General features: G+C 34.5%; 1 long non-coding RNA gene across 1 annotated transcript in view; it reads right to left on the bottom strand.

Annotated features, from left to right (window-relative positions):
* Positions 1 to 1,523: 1,523 nt before the first annotated feature.
* Positions 1,524 to 22,567, bottom strand: part of LOC145277774 (uncharacterized) — a 152,570-nt gene continuing 131,526 nt past the window's right edge. Inside the window, exon 2 of the long non-coding RNA XR_013868204.1 lies at positions 1,524 to 2,359. This is a non-coding gene — a long non-coding RNA (uncharacterized LOC145277774). The remainder of the gene's footprint in view (positions 2,360 to 22,567) is intronic.

The following is a 22,567-nucleotide window of genomic DNA, read 5'->3' as shown; positions in this document are numbered from 1 at the left end:
AAATGTGGGAAAGATAAAACTTTCCAATAAAATTACACACGTGCGAAAATGATTGACCCAGATGTTCTGGCATTATTTCCCGACCAAAACATTATAAAAAATGTTTAGGTGTTTCTTTACACAACACTCCTTGTCAAATACGCGTCCTAAAAATAACATTATAGAAAATTTTCGGAAATACGTGCGATGGTAAAGACTAGCGATAACTAAAATTTACAAAAAACAACCCAGTAGTGTTTATTATTTGAGAAATTGAATTATTTTATTCGCTTGTGTTCGTCAGTTGAGATACGCCATTTTAATAAATATTATTACTCCTTTATCCTGCAAGATGTCGTGCTAACTGATATTAATATATGAATTAAAAAAAATTCATTCGAAGGAAAAAATTGAAGTTCTTAAATAAAAAAAAATGGATTGTTGTCCGCAAAATTTGACAACCGCTTTTATTTTAACATGAAAGTGTTTTCATAAATTTAATTTTAAGTAGCGTATTTACCGATTTAGCGACGTGTTTTATCTGAAGAAGAACCAATATTTCTTATTTATACACATTCAGAAATATATTTCCTAAAAATAAATAACAAGGACATCGTTCCTTTCTAGAACGTTACTTCCTCTTGGAGAAAAAAAGAACGTATATTTTCCTACCACTATATTTCCTTTCGTGATGTTCTTTTTACTAAAATCATTGTTTTTAATTATTTAGGAATAAGTCAGTTAGTTTAGTGCTACCAGATCAGGCTGTCTGAAGATATTGGCTTCCTGACTTCAATGAACACCAAACGTTAATGTAATAGATTTTCCCGTTCACTTTGCAAAACTCAATCATGTTCTGCAAAACTAAAAACAAAGACAATTTATTTTTCTACAAAAGAATCAAATCATCAGAAATGAATATTTGAAAATATAAACACTTTGAAGAATAAAAAACCTTTTTTTCTAAAATTTCTGGTTTCGGCATTAAATAACCAGAAAAAAGGGTTGATATGCTGTAAAACGATCAAACCAAACACAAGGAACAAACATGAGGGACATTCAATAAGTAATTCTCTTGACCAACTTTCAATTATCTGATCTAGCTGAAATTTTGCATGTGCAATGTTTTATATCACTATCTGACATGAGAATCTGTGAAAAGAGTTTCAAGAGCTGGTCGTCCACTTCTGCAATTGATTCAGTCAAGTTGAGATGGCCTTTTCGAAAATAAAAAAAATAAAGTAATCTGAATCAGCTGACTAGGGTAAAAATTAATTAAAAAGGTCAGAATAAAGACTTAATATGAAGAAAATGGGTGGCCTGTTATCTCCTTGGTCCGGGTTTAGATGGACAGTAGTAACTTTAACACCAACACACGAACTTAGGGTTAATGCGTGCACCCGGCTTGGGAAAGAGTAAAGGAATTTATCACCAAGGATGGATACTCGGCTGGTTCCCTGAATCCAGTCGAGTATAAGCAAATTTAATTGTCTATTGAATTTACCCGAGTCTCTAATAAAAAAATTGAGAAGCGAAGCATGCAAAGAGCAGGCAAAAAAAAAAAAAATCAATATAAATATGAGGTCGGAGGTAGAGATATAGTTCATGTATTCTTTTTTATATGAGTTTTATTATTTTATGTATAAAGAGAAATAAACAAACAAACAAAAAAATAACACAGGATTGAAAGTGGCAAAAAAGGAGTTCATTGATGACGGAAAAGAAAGAGCTGTTGCCATTAATTCCAGAGGAAAAAGGTGGTGGGAGATTAGTTTCGAGATGGGGTCAGCAGTTCGTTTAATGATCTATCCACACAGTAAACTCCGGTCGAGTATCTGCCGGATTGCAACAACATAAAAGTCTTTTTTGGTGGGGGATAGAGGAGGAGAAATTCACAAACTTGCTATTTCCATTTCGGGGTAATATGTTTACGCATATAACATTTTTTTTTTTAAAGTTTCATTGTCTTCTCCGTTTGTTTTCATTTCGGTACCCAGTAAAAAAGGGGGAAAATTTCATCACACTTCATGGATAACTCAGATTCAACTGTATAACGTTTTTTCTCTTTAAGGTATCATTCGCCTAATCGCCTCTGATTCTATGAGCCAAGAAAAAAAAAAACGTCGCCTTCTCTCGCCGAAACACAAACCCACACTACCCCTCTTTCTTTCTTTTTCCTCCTCCACGCTTCTTGGTTGCTGCTAGTGTTCCCTACGACCTCGGCATGACCTCACATTGATTCCTTGGCCCCAGCCGCGTCGCAGTTCTTTCCGCTCTTTCATGGACTTACGTCCACAATTTGACTTGCGTCCACTCTGGTTGCTCAGTTTTCTTCCTTCGGACTTCTCCGGGCTTCGGACACTGACAGACCAGTGATGATCTTGTAATAAAATAAATGAAGCAAACCAGAATAAAATAAATGGAAAGGAAAAAAAAATAAAGAATAAAAATAGGAAGAAATAGAGAAGGGATAAAAGTGATGTAATACCAAGAAGGGGTGAGCAAAGAAAAAAAATGTTTAATATTATTTTTCTTAGAAAAACAAAACCGAAGAAAGTCTCGACCACGAGAGCAGCCACCGGGGTTGGGGAGATAACACGTGACACTTAACAACTGGCTGATGTTGTGCTGTTGACACAAAGCAGCTGTTAATCTCTGATGTAGTTGGTGATGTTGTTACAGCAAATATAGTAGAATAACAGAAACAATTATAAAAAGCAACAATAACGCCATGATTTGTTTCTTCTGTTTAGTTTAACCTTTTCACCAATGTTATATAGACCCCAGGTTCGGTTTTTGCATCGCTGATGCAAACTGGTTCACGGGCACCAAAATATGTATATGTTACATATTAAAAGAGAGTCTTAGAGATAAAGAGATGCTGTTGTAAGACACTTAGAGAGATTGTTCATGTTATGAGAGATTGTTCATGTTATTACGATTCTTATATATTAAATGTTCATTCCTTAGACGTGTAGAAGAAGAAAGCTCTTTGAATGATGAGATAGTGTTCACTGTTCAGACATTGTGTAGACATGAGATGTAGATTCACATTGTGGATATGAGATGTGTATGTCACGACATTTTATAACACAGACATATAATAGCAATTCACTTTACCTTTTTGTAAGAATCACAAACATAAGACGACATTTTATCAAAACACATAATGGGTCTATTTCTTCACGACCGGCCGTGGTTTTCTCAAGAATTCAAAGCTTCACATTTTAGTTTCAAAGTGACCGTCTCGCTTCCTAGACGTTCGAATTCCAAACTCCAGACTCTCTCTGAGTTTTTCACTGACTGTCTCTCTAACTAACTAACTAACTCTCACTTCCTATATTGAGACATCCATGCATGTCTGACCACGTGAGCAAAATTCACGTGTTTCAACATGCGCGACTGTGCAAGTTTCCGACATATGATTTCCCAATAACCTTTTTTTTGTTTGATGTTTTTACAAAGGAATTCAACCTACATATCTACTTTATTTAACCCATATTTTATTATCCACATTCTTTCTAACAATTGAATAGTTTATTTATTATTTATTTCATCAGAATTAACAATTTACTGGACATTCCATTTAAACCTATTGTTCTTTAAAACTTATGTCCAGGGTTCGATTTCTGTTTTCTCTCATTTTATTTTCATTTTAACTAATCTCTCTATTTTTATACTTACATGAAAAGGGGACAGCCCTTATCATGTAACACCAATTTATAGCAATGCACATCAAGAGGAACTGAATTTTCCCGAGAGAATGATGGATATAGAAAAGACGCTTGGTCATCTAGATGTCCTATATCTAAAAGACAATTAATCTCGTTTCTCTGCCACGTGACATAAAATATAGTCATAATTCTAATTTGTTAACTTCTAATGGAAGTTTTCACTACTCTAACCGTATTCTTACTCTAGTCCGCTGTGAGAAAACACCGTTTTACAATGTTTTACACGCCCGCTTCTAATCTTCACATACTACTGTTTTTAACGTATGCCCTAAACAGAAAAATCACTCCCTATTTTCGTTTCCCATTCATTATATCTTTATTTACATATTAGCAGAGAGATTTAATGTTGTCCTGGATTGAATAAGGATCAACAAATCTCCAACCCTCACATACTTTTATTGTCATCAAACTCGGCGAAATCGCCATATTTTTTAAAAATAAATTGATTGACGGTCCTGAATATGACCTTAAACTATATCCGATGGTGAGGCCTCACTTTGCGGGCTTTGGGGAGCCACCCTTTAATTGCCATTGCTTCCAGGTCGTGGCAGTACCTGTTAAGGTCCCAACTATGGGTTAAATAGAAACCGACCCTCCCCCCAAATATATTCTATTAAAAAATTGTTCTTCAAGATCTGATCATATTCCGCTTGACCCTCTCGGCAGGCATCAGAATATGCCGATTACCCCCCTGCAGAGAGTAGAAGTCCCTCAATGGGGGTACCTGTTGGCCGCAGGTAGCGACCCGTAATACCTTTATGACGGGATCCTGGTGGTTGAGTGACTTGGAGGTCAGGTATTAGTACCCTCACTTCCCAACACACCACTTTGGCCCTTACTAGGCTAGACGAGCGGTCGAAAGGGCCCGATCCGACCAATCGGCTGGACACACCAAGACCCACCATATATTGCTCACCTCATAAACCTACCATTAACACAATATGCTTATCCCTTTCCTACAAATAACAACTATTTCGTAATATATGGTGGAAAGCGGTGGCTGAGGGTCAATCGACGAAGTGAAATATCTATGACATGGCTGCAAACCCTTGTAATTACTACGTACCCCATAGTAATATCAAAGGAAAACAGGTGCTCCGGAAAGATATCATGTAAATCGAGTATACCATCTTTGTATCCCTTTTGTGGCTGGGCGAATAGGTTTCCCTCCAGGCACTTCCTATATAGGGCTCCGAGGCGGGTGGGGAGCAAAGATGATGAAAAAAATCATAATATGGCTTATTTCCCACAAAAAAACACCCAACTCCCCCCAAAAAAAACACACTCTGAAGTCTCTAACACCAGCAGCTCTGAAGAAGAGCCAAGAAAACCGAGAAATTCCCCAACATTTATTATCATGGAATCAATGGAGGAAACTCCTTTGAGCCAGTTGTCCCCATTTAGAATTGAAAAAAGTTTAAAAACTTTAAAACCCAAATCTATCAAAAACAATTTAATTGCAGCCTATTAATTGAGACCTATAATGAAGAACAAGGCAAGAAAATACTGGAGCTAAAAATATTTGAAAATATTAAAATCAAATGCTACCTTCATCCAACCCTAACCACCTGCAAAGAAGTTGTGAAAAGTCACGAACTCTCACTTTGTCCTTTGGAGGAGATCAAGACAAACCTCCAGGAACAGCATATATTAGATGTTCGTAGAGTCCAAATCAAGAAAGACAATGAGAAAATCAATACCAACACATATATGCTAACTTTCGTTTTCAACACCATACCCAAAGAAGTGAAAGTTGGATATATGAAAATAAATGTAGAAACCTACATCCCAAACACACTCTAATGCTTCAAGTGCCAGAAGTTTGGCCACCATCAAAATCGGTGCACACGGTCACCAGTGTGTGGAAGATGTGGGGAAAGCGGTCCACACATTGACTGCAGAAAAGATTTCAAGTGTGCCAACTGCCTTGGAAACCATGGCGCTAGCTCTAGATACTGTGAAATATGGAAAAAAGAAAAAGAAGTGACCAAACTAAAACATACAAAGAATATATCCTACCCAGAGTCCAAGAAAACGATTGAAACTAAAACATATGCAGATGCAAGTAAAAAAACTACTCCAATCAACAATCAAAATGGTCATATGCATGAAACAGATACAACTGACAACAAACTCGAGTTAGTATATATGTGTTGGTATTGAAAAAACAACAACAAAAAAGAACAACAAAAAAAACAGGAAAAGAGAGATCCCGATCCAAATCTCGAACAAGGACTCAACTGAAAATAGATTTGAAGGATTGGAGACAATGAAAGTAGAACACAACTCCAAATGACCCACAAAATACTACAATAGAACATCAGAGGGACAAAAGAAAACCTAAATGAACTATTATTAATAACAAACATAAGCCCAGCAATTGTCTGCCTACAGGAGACCTTCCTGAAAGAAAATAATACTATCAACATAAAACACTACACATCTTACAACTACATAAACAAAGATACGGACAGAGCTTCTGGAGGCACATCAATACTCGTGAAGAACGAAGCCGCCAAAGACAAATAAATATAAACACAAACTTGCAAGCAATTGCAGTTTCAGTGACTCTACATAAAACCATAAAACTTTGCTCAATCTACACCCCCCAAGAGATACCGTCAATGAAACTGAATTAACTAAATTAATAAAACAATTCCCTAAACCATTTATTCTGCTGGGAGACCTCAAGTCACAATGTAATATGGGGAAGTAAAGAGACAACTAAAAAAGGAAAAGAAATAGAAAACATAATAAACAAAAATAATATATGCTTCCTTAATAATCAAAACTATACCTATATGTATCCGGCAACAGGTACTTTCACCGCCATCGACCTTACCCTATGTGACCCATCCATATATTATGATTGGAGAGTACATGATGACACCTGTGGAAGTGACCATTTCACAATCATTCTGGAAAGTCTAAGTACTAGTACTGAACAAAAAACACCCAAATGAAACCTACATAAAGCGGATTGGGAAGTATTCCAGGAACAGTGCAAAAATCAATTAATAATCGAAAAGAAAGATGAATATGATCATTTGAACTACTTCATTAAAACGCTGACAAACATAGCAAATAATACCATACCGAAAACAACCAAAACCAACATTCACAACAAACCTTGGTTCACAAAAGAATGCAGAAAAGCTACCAGAGCTCGACGAACTGCCTTAAGAAAATTCAAAAAGAATCCAACAAGCGAAAACTTGGATTTCTTCATCAACAACAGAGCAAAAGCCAAACGAATCATAAAAGAATCCAAAAGAACACCATGGAGAAATTATGTATCCAAAATTAATGTGAATACCAAGGCAAAAATGGTTTGGAATATGATGAGGAAAATAGAAGGGAAGTATAGTAGTACACAAATATCTCACATTTCTAAAGACAACAAAATATTCACAGATCAAAAAGACATTTCCAATAACCTGGCAGATAATTTATCAAAAATATTATCATGCGACAAACAGAGAAATTCAAAAAGATTAGAGAAAGAGAAGAAAAGACGAAGATCCAATTTAAATCACAAAATACCGAAAAATACAACCAACCTCTTACCTTGTCTGAACTAAAAGAATCTCTAGCTAAATCCCATGACACAACTACAGGGCCCGATGAAATTCCATACGAAATCCTCCAAAAACTTCCAGAAACCTCAATGAAATACTTGAAATTTGCAACATTATATGGGCCAGTGGAAACATACCTGAGACATGGAAAGAGGTCACAATAATACCAATCTCCAAATCTGAAAACTCAAACATCCAATCCCAATCAAGTAACGCTTCATATTCGTCGAATTTCAGGCAGTAGCCCTAACAAGCTGCATTTGTAAAACCATGGAAATGATTATAAACAGAAAACTAATTTGGTTCCTCGAAACAGAACCTTATCACGGAATTTCAATCAGGATTCAGGAAAAATCGAAGCTCAATAAACCATCTAGTCAGACTGGAAACCTTCATTAGAGAGGCCTTTCTAAGGACAGAACATCTAACAGCTGTGTTCTTTGATATGGAAAAATCTTATGATACTGTATGGAAGTATGTTGTTACAAAAGATCTGAAGGAGCTTGGATGCCAATTTTTATTGAAAGTTTTCTAAAAAACAGACTGTTCAGAGTAAAAGTTGGTACAACTCTCTCGGATTTGAAGGAACAAGAAAATGGAGTACCTCAAGAGAGTATTCTATCAGTGACCCTGTTCAGTATTCGAATAAATAACATTGTAAAAAACATTAATCCTGGGGTAGACTGCTCCCAATATGTGGATGACTTTTTAATATGTTGCATATTGAAATATATACCCATAATCGAAAGGAAACTTCAATTGTGCCTAAACAAAATAATGAAATGGACGTAAGAAAATGGATTTAAATTCTCGAGGAACAAAAACCCGAAATGCATGCATTTCTGAAAACTAAAGAACATGCACAATGATCCTGTCCTAACCATGGAAGGAACGCCTATACCCGTTACTAACCAGTAAAAATTTTTGGGGATTATTTTTGGATAGAAAGTTGACATTTATCCCACACATAAATTATCTGAAAAAAGGTAACAAAGCTTTAAACCTTCTGAGAGTAGTAGCGCATACTGATTGGGGTGCAGACAGGGAACAATACTAAAACTTTACAGAGCATTAGTCCGCTCAAAGTTAGACTATGGTTGTTTCATACATGGATCAACTCGAACATCATATATAAAAAGTCTAGACCCTATACACCATACCGGCCTAAGATTGGCCCTAGGAGCATACAGAACCTCCCCCGTGAACAGTCTATACTCAGAAGCGCACGACCCCCTCTAAACCTAAGGCGAGAAAAGTTAGCTCTTCAATACTTACTTAAACTCAAATCCTGCCCAAACAACCCTGCATACCAATGCACCTTCTATCCAAAACATGAACTCCTCAACATGAGGAGAAAAAACTATCAAAACTTTTGGTCTCCGAATGAGGGAAAGCATTGAAGAATTGAAGAATCCAAAATACCAATCTCCAGCATTTACAACTTCATACTACCTAAAACTCCCCCATGGACCATGAAACAAGCAGAAATAAAACTGAATCTAAACAAAAGCCTAAATCTACCACAAACCCTATTGAATACCACAACAAACTTCAACATTTAAAATTACAATATCCAGACTACACCTTTCTCTACACAGGCGGGTCCAAAAACAACAATCACACCGGATGTGCAACAACCTACCATAATACCACAATGAAGAAAAAGCTTAAAAACAAAGCATCTATATTCACTGCAGAGACTATAGCTATTGACCTAGCACTTGACATAATTTCAGAGGAAACTACTAAAAACTTCGTCATCCTCACCGATTCTCTATCAGTCTTATTATCTATACAAAACCCTAAACTAGAGAATCCACTAACAATAAAGTTACTAGAAAAAATCAATACCCTCCAAAAACATTATTTTTGTCTGGATGTGGGAATCAAAAGCAATGACAGGGCAGATACAGCTGCAAAAAAAAAAAAAAACAATCTTCACATCTCTCAACTGAGATTCCTCATACTGACCTTAGACCCCAGATAAAAGTACACATAGAAAGAAAATGACAACTACGATGGAATCAACATGCAAGCAGCAAACTATACTCCATAAAACCTAAACTTAAGGAACGATGTCTAAACAGAAAAAGATCACGCCGAGAAGATATAATACTGACTCGACTACGCATAGGACACACCAATATAACCCACTGATATATACTCAATGAAGAATCAGCACCAGAATGCATCCCATGCCAAGAGAGGCTCATAGTGGAACACATCCTAGTTTAATGTACTGACCTTGCCCCAACCAGAAAACTATACTACGTGGAAAACAATATGGAGGACCTTTTTGAAAAAGTCAACCCAATGAATATCCTATCATACCTAAAAAAAAGTAAATCTATATATGAAAATCTAAGAAAACCTAAAGACATCCATATATATATATATATATATATATATATATATATATATATATATATATATATATATATATATATATATATATACTCAACTATAAAACGACATCTGAAATAGGCACACAACTAATCTCTTTTGAAAAACTCTTCCGACTTTGAATGGCAAAAAAAAAAGGCTGAAAATGTCGTTAAACCCATTCAATTCAGTCCAATCCATTCAAATTGATTGCTTACTTCAATAAGGGACACTCCCGCAGCGTCACTGTAGAGATCCTACTGTTGATTTTATAAAATTATCTGTAAATAGTGGCTTCATTTAAAGTTTATACAACTTTAAAAACTACAAAATTCAAGCATCACTTCTGAAATGCACTTGTGATGTTAGATTGTTTAAAAGTGTTAACTTTGGTCAGAATCAGACTTCCTTCTTTAACCGGATTTTTTTCGATTATCGATATTTAAAAAAATTATTAGATGCATTCCGATACAAAACCTGTGTAAGAACACTCCCATGTTTGAACTTTAAAGCAAAATCGGCCCAGCCGTATCATGTCCGTATGGAAGTTACACACAGACAGACACACAGACAAAGTTCCTTTTCTATAATAGTAAAGATAAGTTAAGTATGTATATATGCTTATATAAATGCATGTATATAGTATGTGCAGGGTCCACTCTTAAACTAGTAGTCTGATTATTATAAAGTTTGGAGCGCAGTTCGCAATGCCAACTATAATATAGCTATAATATAGCTAAAATACTATAAAATATATATACATATATAATACTATATAATATAGCTATACTACTATAATATATATAATATTATATAATATAGCTATAATAATATAATATATATAATACTATATAATATAGCTATAATACTATAACTATATTATAATATAGTATAATATAATACTATAACTATATTATATAATACTATATAATATAGCTATACTACTATAATAATAATATATACTACTATATAATGTAGCTATAATACTAGCTATAATATAGCTATAATACTAGCTATAATATAGCTATAATGCTAGCTATAATATATACTTTAATTTAATTATATGTAAAAGAGGTAAAAAAGGGTTGAGTCGTTTATACAAATTCAGATAACTCTGATTTTTTGTGAAATTTAAACAACATATATTAACAATAAAGATTCCATAAATGCCAGTTTCTTTCGAATGTTTTAAATCTATTAAGGGTGCATAAATATGGGCATAATCTTCCATTTGAAAATGAAAATATACAAGATCGTCATGGAATTTCATCTATAGTCATTGACAACCGATAAAGCATAATTCCCAAAATTTAAGTGTTTCTTAAGCCCCCTAAAATTTGAGACCCTTTATAGAATGAAAATTATGTAATAATTTTGATAAAATTAGAATAAGGATTCTAGAGTAAAGGCTTAATATTATTATATCTTGATTATTATATCTTTGTAAGTGATGCAAAGCTGTTCTGCCATGGAAGTAATTTTACTCGTGCGTTCATTTCGTATGAATCAGATAATGCTGTGGTTGACATTGTATCATTACAGTTAGGTATCGGTATCATTATAGTTACAGTTAGGTATCGGTATCATTATAGTTAGAGCTCTTTCTAGAAAAAGAGAGACCAGGTGAAGGTTGCCAACATTCCTAAGTAACAGTGTTTCTGTAGAACGAACTAGATCCGAACTTGGCTCACACAGGTTGTCAGTCTGTGTCGTTACCCACTTAGCCACCGCTACCCTACGTTTCACACGTTCTGGGATGGGTATATTTCTAGGTTTATTATATAATTAATGGACCGAACAAAATCATCCGATATGCCAGATTTTTTTACTCGCCGTTCGTAGTTTGGTAACCCCTGAGTTAGAACCTTTAAAAATAGGCTATGCAGTACATTGGAAATTGCGCATGCACGTGAAGATGAATCATACAAGAGACTCCCACATGTTATTTTGGGGTGCCAAAGCAATCCATTTCCAATGAAACATAATCTTCCAGCAGAACAAATGGGACACATTAAGTGGAACAGCACCCACTTGTGAATAAACAGAAACAAAGGCAGAACAAGCAGAAGCAAAAGTAACCACAGCAACAGCTTTCAGTGATTGCTGTGCAGTGTGTGCTCCATCCTATTGAAACCAGGTTTCTTGAAGTGTGTAAAATTCTTCAATTCAAATGTAACGATGTTTTATAATATCTCTATGCAATGGTTCCGTGAGACTGTCAGAGATCCCCTATTCATTAAAAAAAAAATCCGATGATCCAATGTAATGAAACAACACATTATTTTGTCATCTTGCTAGCATGTAAAAAATCATTAGAATTAGTTTATGTTCAGTAACGATAGTTCTGTTTATTCATGTAACCTACGAGATGAAAATGGAACTTATCTGACATCACTACACTTGCTTAGAAATTCATTATCATTGTTTATTCTTGTTATCATTTGTTGACGGAATCCTAATCGCAGCTGGTAATCGTTTTCCCTCACTTGTTGCACTATCTGCAGCCTGTATTGATGGAATTTCAAACGTAAACTAAGTGTTCTGCGAACACTCTCCCGGGACATTTCAATCGCAGCTGCTTGCTTACAAATTCAACGCCTTGGCCTCCGCGAGACAGACTCGTATACTTTATCAATGTTCTGTGGAATCCTGTTGGTGTCTTTAGGGCAGATCAAGTCTCTTAAAAATTATTGATCTAACATTTTATCGCATGTTTTCGCGTGCTTGATTGTAACTTGGGACTCCCTCTGTGCAGCTGTCAAACTATCTCAGTTTTTATAAAAGATTTTTTATGAATGACACCCGCAGTTGCCCGTTTCACTGGTCCATCGTTACTAAAATGGCGAAATGTTTACTTGTCATTATCGCATATCTGTCAATGCGCACTTCAAAAATTGCCATTTTTTTCTGGGGTAGGGGTGGGGTCATCCTATATATATATATTAGTAAGTATATTTAGTAAAAAAAAACGGAAAAGTGCTCAATACTTTAGTGTTCATTATTTCAACCTGCTTTTTTTGTTGCTTAAATCATTACAGATTGTTTCTATCGATAGGATAATAGTATTATCCTATCGATTTCTTTAGATAATTCAAGTCATAATAAATTTGACTGTAATTATCTGAAGAACTCGGCAGGATAATATTATTGTCCTCTCAATAGAAACAATCTGTAATGATTTAAGCACCCCCCCGAGTTTGAAATAAACACACACACACACAAACACACACACATACATATATATATTCTGGGAAGTCGTCAGGATAGTTTTCAGTCTCAAATATATTTGTTTATGGTGTACTACTATTATTAGGTTGGCGCAAAAATAATGTTTTTGACATGAAGTTGAACTCCAAAAAAACGGAATTATTTTTGCACTAATCTGTTATATATTTGTCGATGTTAGTATGCTTCAGAAATATCCCCTTTCTCGCTATACGCTATCTGAAATTGCGGACGCATGGATTGCAAACGAAATTTCCAGTTTTTCCAGATAAAAACACTAGCCGCTGGATCTAAATTTTACCAGCCAGAGTCCAAATAAAATTCCCAAATCGGGAAAACAGCTGAATTGTCCATATTGCATATTACTATTTTATTTTTACATTTCTAAAATAAAATGTCGTCTCTGCTGCTTAAGAATGTTTATAGAACGCTTTCCACACAATTAAATTACAAAATTCCATTAAAGAAAATTAATGCCACCATTGGATTCTTACAAGATAATTCTGTTTGATCATGATTTTTGTTTGGACTGTTTTTTTTTCTGTGACTTTTCTTCTTTAAAAGAGCTTTGTCTATTCCATAAAACTTCTTGAGATATGTTTTCACATCAGAGACAATATCGCAGTTCATAAACGCTGAAACACGTTTCCGTGGATAATTATATTTTAAACTAAAAATATAGACACTTTCATGTAGAGAAGGGCGACACACATTGTCAGGTAAATAACTCTCTGTAGCATTTAGGAATATGCTTCGTCGTAGATATGTAAATTCTTCCTTTTATCGCCATCGTCTTAAACAATAATAATGTATACATTTGTGCGATAAATGTCCATGTGTATCGAACTAAACTTCCTTGCTTGGCAGTAAATGCACCGGACTACGGTAATGGTGGTTGAGGTGTCGAATCTCGTTCAGTTTATCCTTGCTGATTGGCAATTTGACGACGAAACATGTGTCTGTAGATATCTATTTTTTTTTTTAAAATAACTTTATAAAGACATAGGTACCACACAAACACACGCACACACAAACATGTGATAACGATAGCTTTTTTTATCGTAGTTATCACATACATTGGAAACATTAGTGGTGTTGAAAGATTGAAAACACGCGTGTAAATATAATGTAAAAACGGTATTTTTCCACATAAGTCTACTGTAAAATCATATGGTTCAGGTAGTGGTGAATTCTATTAGAAGTTAAAAAGCTATAGTTATGAATATTTTGCCGGATATGACGCCACGCTGGAATTACGTAGCAGGGAGCGATGTCGATTTGGCATTTTGAGTGCAGGACATCAAAGTAATCAAACGTCTTTTTCGGGGTCCGACACCCGTACGAGGTTGAGTGGCGAAACTGCAGATCATCTTGATGTACATTGTTGTAGATTGGAGAAAAGAGTTAGCTAAACACCAGAAACACATAATACCGTTATTTATTGTTCTTTATATTTACTTTATTTATTCAAGTCTTTGCCATGAAAAGATCAGCAACAACTTCAGTGACAAACAGCTGCTTATCCTGACGACTTCCCAGAATATATATATATATATATATATATATATATATATATATATATATATATATATGTGTGTGTGTGTGTGTGTGTGTTTGTGTGTGTGTGTGTTTGTTTGTGCGTGTGTGTGTATGCGTGTGTGTGTTTTTATTACTTCAAACTCGGGTTTTCTTTTTGCTTAAATCATTACAGATTGTTTCTATCGAGAGGACAATAGCTACTGCCGAGTTCTTCAGATAATTCAAGTCAAATTTATTATAACTTGAATTATCTAAAGAAATCGATAGGATAATACTATTATCCTATCGATAGAATCAATCTGTCGACAATACAAAAAGGCGTTATCAATTTCATATGGCGTTTCGGCATATCATCAGATATGAAAAAAAGCCAAAATATTTTCACATCAGAGAAATCATTACGAAAAAAAAAAAAAAAGAAAAGAAAAAGACAATCACATAGTTTCCTGAGCCATGTAATTTTGTTGGAAAACTATATGCAGTAGCACAAAAATTATATTTTTATTTAAAATAAAGGCATGATGAACGTATTGGCGTCAAAATAAAATAATATTTCATATGTTAGTTTTTAAATCAATTTTTTCTTAGCAAAATCAAAAATGGACGTTTCATGAAGTAGTTGATCAAAAAGTTGGAACGGACAATGGTTAAGGCGAAGCGAAGTAAACACTTCTAGTTATAAAAGAAGTAAAATCTTTTAATAAGTTACAGAAACTAATTTATTTAAAACAATTAAAATATTTTGCGATGTTGAAATTGGATAGCAAAATATTAGAACCAACTTCCATTCACTTCGTTATAACGATTCTTCGTTCCAACTTTTTGATCAATTACCTTAAAACATCCATCTGACAGGAAAAACTGTGCGTCGGCTAAATCAAAAAGTTTTTCTATGTCATATGTAAGACTAAATTGATTTTTACGTCCACATAATCTGTATGCATAATCGTAATAAATGATACAATTTTTGAGCTACTGCATATCGCCTTTCCTATGAAATTATATGGGCTGTGAAACTATATGATTATCGAAAACAAGGCTTGTTGATATGGAAAGAACTGAAAGATACAAGAACTAGAAAACAAAAAAGAAGTGTGATGAACAGGTAATCGTCCACTCACTTTCACAAGAGCAATATATTTAACATTTATAAATTGTATATATATATATATATATATATATATATATATATATATATATATATATATATATATATATATATATATATAACACTTCGGATATTCATGTTATATATATATATATGTTATATATATATATGTTATATATATATATATATATATATATATATATATATATATATACTGAGTAGATGGTTTTCTAACGAATGATAAAAATATTTTTTGTATAGTTTTAAAGGTTAAAAACTTCCAAGACTATCTATCTATCTATCTATCTATCTATATATATATATATATATATATATATATATATATATATATATATATATATATATATATATATATATATATATACTGCACTAAAGATTCCCGAAAGGACGAAACACTAGTGTCTGTAGGGATTTAATTATTATAGTAAAAAAATTATTATGACAGCCCCTTTAAGAAATTCGTTTCTTATCGTTGAGCACTTTCAGTTGAATTAAAGTCGGCCAATTTAGCTCTTATGCATAGATCATCGTATAACGATTAGATCACTGTCTGCCTAACGTAAATGAACATTTAAAATTAAAATGTTGAAATTCAACGTTATTTTCACGCGGTTAATGGTAGCCGAATTGTTTAGGTCTTCGCTAATCGAGCCATAGATGTCTCGTGTTGCGGGGTTCGAATCGTTCGACTGGTATTAATCGTGACACCCTGCACTGAAGATTCCCGAAAGGATGAAACACTAGTGTCTGTAGGTAATTTAATTATTATAGTAAAAAAATTGTTATATATATATATATATATAAACACTTCGGATATTCAGAAGAGGAGCCGGCTTTTCTTTACAATAAGATGTACACTTGTTGAAAAAAAAAATGAAATCTTGGTTTCAAAGGGGGAGCGTCAAAAGAAAAAAGAATAAAAGAAAGGAAAAAAATCAGGAACATTATATACTAGTGAGAGACTAACGCGTCGGTTTAAGATTAATAATTGGAATAAGATGAGAAGGGAGGGAAGGCTGACATAAAAAATAACATAAGACGATACCAAAAGGGGTTAATGTTAGATAAATAAACAAAATGGCGACAACAACAAAGATAATGAATGACGTCACGAAACAAAGTCACGCGAAAAAACAAAAAACAAAAAATACAAAACCAAAAAAACATGAAAGCGGAAACTGAATTTGATTTTGTACATAATATGAATTCTATTACATTCTGTGAACAAATGGAAAGACAAGTAAATGATGAAAGATAAACGGTTGAGAAAAAGAGAAAAATACATGAAAAAATAAGGGCATCTGGCAAATTCAGATGAACACAATTAAGAATATGTTACCATCCACATCAATTAAAAATGAGATTGTGCGGCCCAAGCAGTTACTGCGCAGCTGCTTTCCGACAGACTACAGCATAACAGTTTTCAAGTTAAATATTAAAAATCTCTGTCGAATCGCTCTCATAAGTAATCAAATTCTGTCCATCTCACGCATAAGCTTTATCTTCGATTAGTAATTGGTCTTTTTAAATGGTGATCGATCAGTGTAGAACAAATTGCTCAGGCAGCTTATCACATAGACAGTGGGTGTCTCGTTGTATAGATAACACGTAGCAGCAGTTCGTTATCTACCGCTTTTACCGTTTTATCGTTATACACGTTTGTACAATGATAGCACCCAATCACTTGATTTGAGAGTTTTGGATTTTTCTTTGCAATATACACCATACCTTGTAGGATTTCTACAAACACATTTTCCATAAGCTTGGGTTGGTAGCAGCTGTCTCAAAAAACGATCGCTCTTTTGCGGTTCAGAAAAAGAGAAAGATTTTATCTGCTTATCTGATACTTAACACTTAATTTCCTGTCTATGAAGTCACAATTTCTTATGTAACCCTAATTATCATTCTTTTAACTTCTAATGGAAATCTCCCTCATTTATAACATGAAAATTAAATAGCACTTTTCTCAAGTAGTTAGATTTAGCTGAAGTAACTTGATTTAATCGCGAAAATTTTTAGAAATGCAATGTCTACTTTCAAAATGTTTCGACTAGTTTTATTTCTTAAAACTTAGTTCAGCACGTCTTGCACATATATTTCAAGCTAAACATACGTATACATGCACAAACTCATAAATAGATATGTAAATATAGATATATTAACGTATATATGTATATATTTACGTCTATATGTGTGTTTGTAATTTATATGTACGTGTTTAGTTTGCGTATTTAATATTTATACATGTATGGGCATTACTATGTATCAATTCCTATTAGATATATATATTAAAAAGATGATACATACACATAACTCTCTCTCTCTCATATATATATATATATATATATATATATATATATATATATATATATATATATATATATATATATATTGTGCCGAGACGTAGAAATTCCAGGCTGGTATCTGGGGGTGCGTTTTCAATTTCTGGGAGAAGTGCACCCACAATCTTCGTTAAGACATTCTTCTATGAAAAGCAAAACTGTGATGAAAAACCTGCGGGTTTCTGTCCACTCTGTCTGTGGCAATCATTTGAACCAACTGAAATTAGCATATATATAGTTACTGCGAACTTCATACGTGGTTATTAGCAGTTGTTCAAAAAAAGTGTGGATGGTTCTACGCAAAGCCTTCACCACTTCAAGGTAGAGCGATAAGATTGTCGCCCTAAAAAGACGACATGATTCTATTTCCGTTTTAGAAAAACCGGTTTTACTTTTTTGTTTTAGACCATGTAATAGTTGGCCGGTTGTGTACAAATCCCAAGGGCGATAAGAGCCTTGTACAGGGTGTTTCAAAAGTCTTGGGAACATAACGATTTTTAATAACTCAAAAACTATTAGGAGTTGAAAAATGAAATTGGTACCGTTGGAAAGGTTAAAGGTTCAAGTTTTGTGTGGAATATTCAAAGTTGCTCAATATGAGCACCATTCGTCACACGGCAGACATCTAGTCGATAGTCCATTTCCTGCCAAACGCGTTCCAACATCTTGACGTCAATGATTCCCACAACTGCCGTTACTTGAGCCTTTAGTTCGTCAATATCTCTTGGAAGGGGCGGCACATAGGCTTGTTGCTTGACAAAGCCCCAAAGGAAAAAGTCACACGGGGTAAGATCTAGAGACCTAGGAAGCCAGGGCATGAGAACGTCATCACCTCACCCAGATCTCCCAACCCATCTACCAGGCAGCCTTGTGTTAAGAAACTGTCTTACTCTAAGACTCCAGTGTGGTGGTGCACCATCTTGTTGAAAAATGAAGTCATCAGATTCTGCTTCTTCCAACTGAGCCATTAACCAGTCTTCCAGTATGTTGAGATAGGATTCACCAGTGATAGTTGCCTCTTCAAAGAAGAACGGTCCATAAACACCTTTCTTGGAAATTGCACAAAACACGTTCAGTTTTGGTGAACCTCGCTCATGCTCAAGAAGTTCATGAGGATTCTCAGTACCCCATATGCGAGTATTATGCTTGTTAACTTTGCCATTCAGATGGAAAGTCGCCTCATCGCTAAAAACAAGCCGGTCATCAAAGCCGTTATCTTCCAACTTCTCTTGCATTGCAATGCAAAAGTCACGGCGAAGTGGCTTATCAGTGTCCTTCAACTTTTGGACCAAGTTGAGCTTGTAAGGTACCATTTGCAGTCGTTTCCTTAAGACACGCCAGCAGTTGCTGGAGCAAGCTGAAGTTCCCTGCTGGCTCTTCTCACTGATTTACGGGAGCTCCGCTGAAAGGCTGTCCGAACTTACTCAACTGCATCTTCTAAAGTTGAAGGGCGACCTGTTCGCTTACTTGGGCACAAACACCCATCTTTCACAAATTTAGCATGCCATCTGACAATGGATTTCCTTTCAAGGGCTTCTTTTTTAAATTTCCTGCGAAATGCACGCTGAACACATGTCCACGATTCAGTCTTTGCAAATTAGAGGACGCAAAATGCCTTGTCTTGTTAAAAGAACGTTATTACTGCACCTGGAAACATAAGACCAAAATCATTAGCATGACCAAAAACTTGATTAAGCAAGCTTTAAAATGGCACTAGTTTCATTTTTCTACCTGGAATAGTTCATGAGATATAAGCATTTGTAATGTTCCCAAGACTTTTGAAACACCCTGTATAATGCCTGAAAGTGACACAATGTTCAACAAGCAAGTTCAGAGATGCACCGCTGTACAACTCATGTTTTCTACCGATCCAAGTTTTGACAAGAGGATCCAGCACCCTCAAAATGCATCGCTGGATTGTCCCGAATAACAGGACGTGCTTAGGGTAATGAAAACAAAGTTTGCGGCCAAAGTTATGGTCTTTGGTGTGGTTTCAAGTAAGGGTCACATCATGCTACTTCTCAGTCGACTTGAAAGTCAACACCAAAGTGTACCTGGATGTGCTGAAGAGTGTGATGATCCCCTGGTGCAATCAGGTGGCCGCTGGTAGACCCTGGGTGTAGCAGCAGGACTCGGCGCAGGCCCACAAGTCCACAGGATTGGCTACGACTTTGTACCCTTCTCCCACTAACCCCTCTCCTCACCCGACCTGAACCCGCTGGACTACTTCATTTGATGATACGTCGAGAACATCACCAATATCACCTCCACATGTCCAAAGCCAGCCTGATCGCCACCATCCGTCGAGTATTCGACGAGATCCCGCATGCGCTTGTTGAAAAGGAAAAGGTATGCTCCCAGTTCCGAACCCGTATCGGGGCGATGATTGAGGCTGAAGGCAAAAGCCGTAGTCTTATTTTCGTTTAAGGCGACACTTTTATCGTTCCACATTGTGATCTGCGTGGATTTCCGACAAGTTAGTTACTGTGAACGTCATACGTAGTAATCGACATAAAAGCCCATTTATATATATATATATATATATATATATATATATATATATATATATATATATATATATATATATATATTAGTATATATTTACAACTGTTTATATATGGCATATACTATGATTTACTGCATCGTCTTGTGTATGTATCTATATATGTTTATAAATATGTGTCTGTGTGTGTATATATACGCATGGTTTAGCTTATTTGAATAATATATGTGTATGTGTGTATGTGTGTGTGCATCTCTTTAGACATAGGAGTCTGCTTGTATATATATATATATGTATGTATATATATGTATATATATATATATATATATATATATATATATATATGTATATGCATATATATGTGTGTGTGTGTGTTTAATTTAGACTCCTTATCAGAATTATTTTATAAAGTTAAAAAAGCAAAACAACTGCAAAGCGAATTAAGCGATATTGAATTAAGTTCAATTGCATATACCTATATACTTGTATACTGTTAGAAGGAAAACCTGACGTTGCTCGGGATTGAATGGGGGATCATTCCAGTACTTTTATTATGATCGAAACCGATGAAATCGCGCCCATTCATCAATCACATCAATTGATTGCCTACACTATTAAAGAACCCCCCGGGGTACACCTGGAGGAAGCTTCACATACCTCCCCGCAGTTCACAAGTTATTGTAGTCTACATTACACTTTAGAGAAACTATTGTAGATTTTCTGAAATTATTTTGAATTGAAATTTAAAATCCAAAAGTCAAGTTCAATGATTCAGTGGTGCTGCAAACAGAAACATTAATTTTGAACATGACCCATCTTATCAAAGAACCTATATGACAGATCTTTCTGCTTGTGTTGTGATAAAACTTCTCAAATGCACGTGCGATGTCAGGCTGTATAAAAGTGTTAACTTAGGTAAAAATTGGACTGTTCTATCTTTAGTGGGATTTGTTTGATTATCTATTTTCAATAGTTATCGAGGGTACATTGATACAAACCCTATCTAAGAACACTCCCGTGCGCATAAAGCACATGTGTGTGAAATTAACAAAAAAAAAAAAAAACAAAAAAAAAGCAAAAAAAAAACGGTCCATCCGTTTCGGAGTCTCTAGAGAACGAATTCACACTGACGAAGTGCTATATTATATGTAAGTAGAGATATATATTAAAAGGATGATAAATACACATAGCTCTCTTTTCTTTTTCCCTCTCATATATATATATATATATATATATATATATATACACACACACACACACACATATATGTGTGTGTGTGTGTGTGTGTGTGTGTGTGCGTGGGTTCGAGCATTGGTGTAATTTCAGAAACCGTGACGAGTGGTTAAAAGTAAATAAAATGTATTGAGTGAGGACGACTTTATAAAGATGGAATAAGCGGGAGGAGAAAGTGTTTTGGAGAGAAAACTTTGTGGCTTACAATGTTGCTATCGCAAAGAGGCAAGAAGTAGAACATACGAAAGAAAAAAAAATGTACGAGGAGGGATATACATAAATATTATACACACATATTGTACACACATATGTATATATTATATATTTATATCTATGTACACACGCATAAAAATACACAGACATCCTTATTATTAAGGCTGTTATCAGATGGTGGTGATAAACCTAGGCAAGGCACTATTGATTATTCTCCCTCGCTGATGAATTTGACAATCACTTTGTAAACATTTCAGCATTAAATCTTAAGATTTGACACGATTTAACATTGATTACGACCAGATTAAATATTAAGTTTAGATTAATGTGGTCATCTGAGACAAGAAATGTTCGATGTTTCTTGGACCCGCGTTATGAGATAGATATACTGCAATCTGAAACAATAAATGTGCATTAATATTAAATTTCAACGTTTCAATAAATGTGCATTACTATAAAATTTCAACGTTTCAATAAATGTGCATTAATATAAAATTTCAACGTGTCAATAAATATGCATTAATATAAAATTTCAAAGTTTCCATAAATGTACATTAATATAAAATTTCAACGTTTCAATAAATGTTCATTAATTAAAAATTTCAACGTTTCAATAAATGTGAATTAATAAAAAATTTAAACGTTTCAATAAATGTGCATTAATATAAAATTTCAACGTCTCAATAAATGTGCATTAATAAAAAATTTAA

Source organism: Euprymna scolopes, chromosome 6 (genome assembly GCF_053919585.1).
Source record: "Euprymna scolopes isolate OS-2025 chromosome 6, ASM5391958v1, whole genome shotgun sequence".
NCBI classification, from domain to species: Eukaryota; Metazoa; Mollusca; class Cephalopoda; order Sepiida; family Sepiolidae; genus Euprymna; species Euprymna scolopes.
The sequence above is the reverse complement of the archived record's forward strand: the minus strand, read 5'-3'. Positions and strand labels throughout refer to the sequence as shown.